We start from the raw sequence: 9,366 nt of genomic DNA, 5'->3' as shown, positions 1-9,366 counted from the left end.
TGCAGCCAACCAAACAAGCTCTTCTGGAAAGCATTAGCAGCATCATAAGTGCCTTTGATCTATGGGCAATCACAGGCCTTGAGGCTGCAGTGTACTTAGTATGCTCATCAGTCAGGCTAAATAAAAAGCCTGAAACAAAACAATTAAGCTTCTTTATGGAGTGAGATAAAGAAAATATCAGATGCTACCATTAGAGATAGAGCTACATGGCAATACCAGAGCAAGAGCTAACTGGGAGAGAGAAAAGCACCACTTCCCAAGCTGCTAACTCCACATACAGGAGTTGGTACATTGGTGTGTTTGAACTGAAAACATCAGGAAAAAAACCCAGGAATTCAAGGAGAAAGCTTCAACACAAGAAAAGACATTAAAAAGCATGAACCATGGGGAAAAAAATATGAATCTGGTAGTGCCAGTTGCTTTTGTTTGGTTTTTTTTCAAATGGAAAACACACAGAGCCATGGTTAGATATGGCTTGTTTCAGGGATTCCCAAACCTGCATTGCCTGAGTACTGACAACACCCAGCCACGGCTGATGCTAAGGAAGGGGAAGGTGACACTCAGCATTCAATGTGTGTTATTTATTGCTGGCAGCAGCTGCAGCCCTGCACCCCATGACACATATACAAATCAGGCGCTCTTATCCATCCCTTCCAACTGTACTCTCATCAGGCAACTTCCTCCCCAGGAGTGCAGCCTTACTCAGCAATACCTCACTCAAGAATCACACATTCAAACACCTTTTTGCTTCCATTTCCTTAGATCACGACCTATTTCCAGCTCTATAATCACTTCTAATCCAGATGTGCACTGTCTTGGCTATAAAGTACTGACCCTTCATCTGTGCACAGGTGCTAACAGAAATAAGAAGCCAGCTGCTGACTACCTGCAGAAGCTGTGCCATTCAGAAACTGAAAATACATCCCAATGTTCCCCTACCTGCTGTCTAAGAAAGTATCATGTTAGCAGCATAAAAATTGCATCAAGTCTATTTCAAATTCCTTATATTTTTCAGCCAGCTGTGAATAACAAAGCATGCATAGCTGCACATGAATCAGTATAAGGTTCTTCTCCTCCTCGCATTCAGGCAGACTAGCACTTTCAACACCACCTTCGTTTGTTTATTCTGCATTAGTCACAATCACAAACTGCTTAGGCTCCCCTTTAATAGGCTTCTCATACAAAGCACTTCTTAAAAATATTTTTCTGGCTGTGGGCTGCTCAGATGCAATTACAGCTCAGCTCCTAAATTTACTTCTGCAAATTTAGTAAGGTCCCGATTTTGAAAGGAATCTTATTAAGGGGTTTGAAAGCTTGATGAATTTGATATTTAAAGCCAAATTACATACTACTCAGAGATGCCTCTGCTGGAGTTTTCTTGCAGCATTCTGTAATTCAGCACTTAAACAGAACCAAAGCACCTGCAGCAGGTCTTCCACTCTAGAATTTGTTGCTCACCAACTGAAATGCCAAGTGCCCTTATGGTACTTAAGAACACAGTACTTTAGTGAGTCCAGCTCAAATAAGACCAGTCAGGTTATTCTACTTCTTCAGCAGGGAAACATATTGTGAAGCAGCAAGGTCACAGCTCAGGAGACCATATTACAGAATTGCAACCAGACCTATTAATAGGAGCAATGTAAGTTCACTGTACTTTACTCTTAGGACAAAGCTGGTAATCTTAGTGACAAAATCAGGAACTTTCCGTTACTGTAATATTTACAAAAAAAAAAAATATATATATATATATGGAAATCTACAGATATTACTGCTGTTAGAACTGGAGGTTTAAAGGGGGTTTTTTTTTGTGTTTTGTTTCAGTTTAAACCCTCTTTCCTCCTCCCTCCAATCTTGTACCATCCTGTTACCAAGAGAATACAGAATATAGGAAACAGTTTGGTTAATTCCAACACAAAACACTAGTGAGGTAGTGAGTCAATCATATTTCTCTATAGCAAAATACCACTAGAGAAATAAAATATCACAGTCTAAGCTGAAAGGGAAAGGAGATGATATTTAATTGCTTCTTACTTTAACTTATCAGAACTCTTGCTGAAAATTATTTGGATAGGTATAAAAAATTAAGGAAGGATTACAATAGGATCCTATCTGCCACAAAAGCTCTGCTCCCACTGGTAATAAAATAATTATTATGCCGCTGGTAATATTCTCCATGAATGCGGCTGTGTGTCAGTGGGTCAAATAGGTTTATACTTTCCTTAATTTTGTTCTTTTCTGTGACACTGCCATTCTAAGATTAGCACTCTGATAAAAGAGCTACAGATCTTCATCTGAAGGCAGGAGTGGAATCTCAATGAACTACCCCATATTCGTGTAAGTAAGCACAACTAGATTAGCAATACAGTTGCATATCTGAGGGTTAGTGAAGAAATATTTAAGAACACATACCTCAAACATCAAATTGTGTAGGGAACCATTACTTAGTGTTCCCAGAAAGCAGCCAAGCTACTGACAATCTGCCCAGCTAGAATTATTGCTTTTCTATAAAATACACTATTTTCCTCTCTGGCTTTTGACAATACATTAAAGGGAAAGAGCACCTGCCTTTTGTGTATGTGTTATGACTGCAGGTCAGCAGGTTCAAGAGCATAACATATTGAAAATTTGTCATCTTCCAGGTTAATGAATTTATATGTAAAGGTGGCTAGGTAAGAAACAGACCTTTCGGGCAGCTGAAAGATTTCAAAAGGCGTATTATGACCCAACTTGAAAATATCAACCCCTAACTCTGGAGAAAAATATCTGAAACTTTGTGCCATGACCTACTGTGCTGGCTGTGCATCTACTTTCTAGGGCAAAATTTCCTATTAGAATTTTAATTTTGTAGAAAGAAATTAAATACAATATTTAGAGCTATGGAAAAACTCCACGTATCTTCTGTTCATACATATATATCCAGCTGTTGACTAAATACTAAAAAGTAACTCAGATGGGAACTGCACTATTGATTTCTTTTTTTCCTATGGGACAAAGCAGAGTTATAAAAATAATTGCTTTCAAATGGTTTGCTGAAATTATTCCTGCTGTAGTTACATTATGTCTAGTACAGAAAAAGCCTCTTGGGTTTAATCTAAACCTCACTGAATGTTATTAAGTCATATCTATACAATTAATGTTTCTGTCAACAGCCCAAGTCATTCAGGTTCCATGTGCAGTACTATTTGTGGATACTCCATGGAATCTAACAGGCAGAAAGAATTATACTTCAACTACAGGAACAAGGACCCTGAGTTAATGATACAAGGAGACCAAACACCACATATCTCCAGAGTTTTGGTGTAGGCCACATTTTTTCATGGTTTCAGCAAGTGCTTTAACCATCACTCAGCAAAACCTGTCTCTGACCACTGTTTTGGCACAGCACCAGTGCAACAAAACTTGACACTGAGAACAAGCTGGGAGTTAAACCCTCAGTTATGAGGCAGAATTCATTCTGAAGCTTGCAAATATTTGCTCTAAGCTGCAGTGAGTGACATTAAAGTGTCCAATATAGAAAGACTAAAGGAATATATGACTGAAGGGAACCTGTAGAAAGAAGTCACCACAAAATATATTATTAGATACTGCTGGAGACATAGAAAAACATGCTGGTGCATGGGTTTAAGGTTTTTTCTGTGTCACAGATCTGTAGGAGAGACCATCTGACTGTAAGAATGAATGTGTGAATAAATTTCCAGAATTCAGAAATTTCACTGAGCACAATACATGTTTATTTTATGACATTTTGCCAAAAAAACATATTTTAAATATAATGTGTTACCTCTCATTTGATCTGCTTTTCCAAAAACAAGCATCTTTATTCATTCATTTAACATATTTTACTTAACAGCTTCAGTTAAAAGATCTGCAACTGTAAATGCTCTCTGACACAGCTAAAGGTTGGCTTTGTTAATATGATCATATTTTTTAATGCCGAGTCATATATTTCATACAGGTTAGCCAAAAAAGGGCTAGCACAAAGTATGCCACCACCAGTGAGTATGCTGGGACAATGTTGTTCCTCCCACTCCCCTCCGAGTATTATGTTTTCTCACAGAAATTTGAAAATGTCTCCTTCTGTCCCGAGGCATTATTACAGCCAGACATTTCTCACATAGATGTGTTTCCTGAAGGTGCCACAAGCCTGTTCATTAACACAATGCATAACTTACACAATTTATTTGATAATTCTGCTAAATAAAAAAAAAAAAATTCAAAATCAACTTCTTAGTCAGATTCCTTGCTATTGACTTTTAAACGAATATTTTACACTTCTAGCTGAGTATCACAGATTACTACTACAGTTGTAGAGGTCCTGAACAATAACCATGTTCTTATTTGCAACTGTCACCTTTTCCCTAAGCAGATGCATTTCCTGTTGGATTTTATGCCCTAGAAAGAAATGGTGGAGAAAGTCCCAGGTAGATATGGGAGTGCAGCCATAGGAACCTCTGGAAATCAACAGAAATTTCTGCCATAAGAGACTGTGATCAATAGGTGTCTAATTGTGATTTAAATGGATGCTCTAGAAATCCATTAGTATTCCCATTTCAAAGATGCCTATGCACCAGTAAGTTTAATTTTAAATATATTTTGATAACGCCTTTCCCCAAAACAGACATCTTGTGCAAGTGGTTTTAAGTGCATGAAGAAAAATCAGTTTGAGTTGCAAGCTGCTTCTAAATAATGATGAGTCTGTTCTGCTCCAATCCACTTTGCTACATTAAAATAAAAAAGTTTACATTTACAAACTTCTAGTTATCAAAGACTTCCATTGTTTTAATTTCTGTATTTTCCTACAGCATCTTTTGCAATTGTTGCATTGATGGTGAATAGGAGGGATAGGCACAGATAAAACAGTTCCTGCACAGATTAAAACATCATGTCAGGAAGAATGAAAGCTGATATTGGTTCTCAAGGTACTACAGGGGGCAGAACACTCCTTTGGCCTATGAGAGAATAACAGGTGCTGGTTGTGCAATAGTTTTTGGGAACACCCCAACGTGCTGACAAACGTTTAACTGATTTCAGGCATGTGTCACTGAACTCATGAGACAGCAGCAGCAGCCTTAGACACTGGTGATCACTAGATGATGACTAGATAAGGTGAACGTGTACTTGCCCTCATTATAGTCTGCAAACCATTTACTTTATAATTTATTTCGGGGACTACTTAGGCAATGCTCACATTTTATTCCACTGTCTTCTTAGAAAGTGTTTTCCAACTAAGAATAATAAGCAATATATTTCTTCAATAAAATCCAAATTCAAAGTTGTTAAAAACAGGTTATAAATATATTTTATTTGATCTGCAAGAACTCACTTTTTGCTTCATTGAAAAACTCATCTCTAACATCTACATAGTCTGCAAGTGCGGGTATATTTGTTTAAATGCAGACGTAGTGAAGAATTAATAACTGGTTCAAAAGTTAAAGACAGTAAAGATTAAATGTGCAGCAGCAGACTCATTAAACCAAGTGCACCTAAAAAATGAATGCACTGTGTCAATGGGTACATAACTGTGTAAGTTTCATTAGACCTTTTGAAGTTTCTTTTACTTTTCTCCTGGGAAAATTTAGTGTTCCACATGGTAGGCATTTCAGCTAGAGAATCAATAGGCTAATCTAAAATTTTGTACAGATGGACTGACCATAGCAATCAGGCAGCTGGCTGAAGTGCTACATTATCTTATCAGCTCATACTTCCCTCCAATTAGGAATGTACGAACCTCATCACATTTCCATTAAACAATTAAGCCATAAGAATTGTAGCAATAGAAACACTGCCAATTTATTTCCTTCCTTATTTCACATTCTTGTCTTATTACTTAATCATCCTGGAAAATAATACATGGGCCACAAATCACCCGGTTCAGTGAAATGATATATGAGCTGTAGGTGTTGCCCTGGAAAAATATAATATCTGGCTCTAGTCAAAGAGTGTTTTTCCACCTGTGTGCTAGATGAATTAAAACTGTGAGCTTTTAACTGATACTTGCAAAGTAAACTTTTTGGTTTTAAATCTATAATTCTGAGAATTTGTTTGCACAGAGTCTTATTTTTCTTCACATGCTGCTGCACATACAAAAGAATTTTCTGCAGTAGTGTAGGCTTTCCATGAAAACCATCCCCTGAGCAAAAATACAGTTCTGCAAATTCTACCCAGTTTATGTTTTTTCTAAATAACTTGATATGGCACTAATCAGTCTGAGAGTCCAAGAAATAAATTAACTTCCTTAAGAAGACTTGGTGTAATACCAAAAATCATTTGCTACAACTACAACCATATTCTTGGCAATGTCTATTGTTATATAACTCATTCTGAGCAAACCAAGAGACAGTAATTTGCATTACCACAGAACACTTGAAAACTGACAAGAAAAAGTTCTAAAGTGTTCTTAAACGTTAAACACCTCCAGTTTACCAGTTTTCTGTTCTACAGAGGTAAATCATATTGCTTATTTCAAAGAACGATTTAAATGCTTACTACAGACATTTATTCTATTTTGAGAATTCTAATTATGCTTAAAAAACAACCAATGAAGTCCTTTACTCTAAGTAGTTCTTGTTTTTCCACATTCAGTTTTAAAAAGAAGCTTTAATCAAAGGAGGCCAATAGCACTGTAAAAACACTGTCACTGTCATGAGCCCTTTAGGTTTGAGCCGTTTTCTACAGTGCCACAGCAAAACATATGTCAAGAAAAATACACGTAGAGAAACTAATGCTACATTTTCTATACTATTAGTCTGTAAATTCTGCTGAAAACCAGAACTCACAAGCAAGAAGTATTTGAAGAAAAGTGATACATCTAGAAAAGCAAAGTCACGTTAATAGCACTTTGTAAGAGTGCCATGCAATACACTGCAGTCAAGTGGTACATTAAGGTTTTAGGGGACTTACTCTAAAAAATAAGGAGATTTTTGGCAACTCCTTGGAGGCAATATACTTCAGAAGTCACAGCACTACTTTAACCCAGCTTTGGTGTGCAATTCACCGCATTTCATTTCAAGCCATTTTGCAGGAAGAACAGATGAAATATGAATTTATTGCTAAAATGGTACTTAAAGGTAACAATTCCCATGATACATAAGTACCATCACACTAGAAGCTTAGATACTCCTACAAAACTTGGCATTTTCTGCCTCTTTCCAAGAGCACAGGGGCCCAGCTCATCCAGCAGACTTCGTACTACTGAACTAAGGAGTTTATTGTTGCAACAAGAAAGATACAGGCTGATAAGCCTTTGCTATTTTCAAACACTGTTTTTAGCCTTCATTCTACCTCTGGTACATGTCTGGACATAAATAACCCAGATTCAGCCTCAGACTTCCTGTGACCTTAACGTTGCAATGACTTAAAACAGATTAGGATCTGATCTAGAACTAGGCACTTGCAACCTATCTGCATTGCAAAACACAAGTTCAGCTGAACCTATTTAAACAGTTCTTTGATTTACTTTCCTTGGTACAGATCAACAAATGTTGAGATGCCATTAATACTGGCACACCCAGACATAATTCATTACAAAGTCCCATTTCCTAACTGGACAGTTCCACATTTCCTGTGGTCACCTAATTAATGGATGTCTATCAGCCCCATCTGCAAATCTTACTGGGTAATACTTTCACAAAACTAAATTGAGCTTGCCACAGCAGAAATGATGCAGTACCGTGGGGTACAATTAACTATACAGAGACATACTTTATCCTAAGCCTTAGGCACAATCAATAATGAGTTTCTTTTCTGAGATGTTATGGGGTTATAAGCAAGAAATGATAGCCTTGAATTACCAAAGTTTTGGCGACCTTTTTCTACTTGGATCCTAACTCTCAGCAAATATGCAGCTAGACAAAGCTTTATAACACAATAAAATTCCCTACCAATTCTAAAATTAAAATGTTTAACTGCCTAAAATATAGAGGAGTATCTTGTCAGTGAAAAAATTCGTAGTTATAATATTAATAAAACAATGAGGACCAACTGATATCTTTTCTATGCTTCATTTTTCTGGACACACAGGACTGCTCTTTGATTTATTTTTTGAGATACTTATTTAGGCAAAAAAAGAATATTCTGATTGGATGAGGAGGATTGGAAGATACATCACTGTCCAGGTGACAGTGCAAGTCTTGCAAATCCACTGAAGACAGAGAACGCTGCAAGTATCTGAACAATGAAATCTCTAATCTCTTCAAATTCCACTTGGAGATTGATTTTCACTAATTATCTCACTGTTTTTAGCATTTGTTTTCTCTAATGTCCCAGACAGGATTGTACTTAGCTACTTTTCTTGAGTTTTATATTGAGAGGAAAAAACTTTTTTTTTAAGCAACCTCTTAGCATATTCTTATTCCATCAGTATTGCTCTCAAAGTCGTCTACAAGTTCCTCCTCAGACACAAAACTTGTTCCCTGGGATGGGTTTGACCTCAGCTACCTGTAGCTACTTAAGCATAAGCACAGAGAACATGCACATCCCCAGACAATAGATAATCTCACTTAGCTGCTAACGTGTTGGGTGTCAAGTGCCCACACACAAATCTAGAAATATCTTGGACTGAGTAATCATCTAAAAATCAACAGAAGAGAGAACAGATACCAGTGGCCAGGAATCACCCTTACCTACATTTTCACTCAACCCGTGTGGTCTTCAACCACCTTAACTTTCTTGAAAATATGTACTCAAGTAGAACATGGGTATTTTTAGTGGATAAGAAAATCAGACTGTGCTGGTGATGTGTCAGTCAAACTGGTTTTCATCCTTTTAACTTTAAACAGGTCACAAGAAAATTGTTCTTCTATTTACAAAGAATTTTGTGGCAGCCATGAAGAAATAACATTAGAATGTACAATTTATTACTCAATACTTTAGAAGCCAAACTATTTCAACAAAAGCCTAAAGGTGATTCTCTCACAAGACTATAGCATGGGGGGGGGGAAGCCCACAAAGAAAGTTAATTTCAAATCTAATTTCAAAATTCACAATGTTCATGCCCTTTCCAAGGTCACACAGCAAGACATGTGAAATCAGGGAACACAGCCTGGAGCACAGCAAGAAAAATGATTGGTATAGGCAGAGAGTGAATAAGCTATAAAACTGATTAGCAAATGTGTGTTATGATGCATTAGGATTTGTTCTGTATAGGAGGGCAGGCAAAGCTGCCTGGACTTGGACTCAAGCTGCTGGACCTACACAGCTTTGTCCAGCTGCAAACATCCAGCCAGTGCCATCCAGATGGTGGCCCCCCCACCTGCAATGGTTTGCTTTCCATGCTTCTGGGATAAAGGAAGCACAAGTAATGGTTCCAAAGACTATTGGGGTTAGTTAGGACCAATGCAGAAGCGGAAAAAAAGAGTAAATAAACAT

Source organism: Corvus kubaryi, unplaced genomic scaffold (genome assembly GCF_017639235.1).
Source record: "Corvus kubaryi isolate FWS band 111438036 unplaced genomic scaffold, C.kubaryi_AGA036_p1.0 37334, whole genome shotgun sequence".
NCBI classification, from domain to species: domain Eukaryota; kingdom Metazoa; phylum Chordata; class Aves; order Passeriformes; family Corvidae; genus Corvus; species Corvus kubaryi.
Note: the sequence above shows the minus strand (reverse complement) of the source record.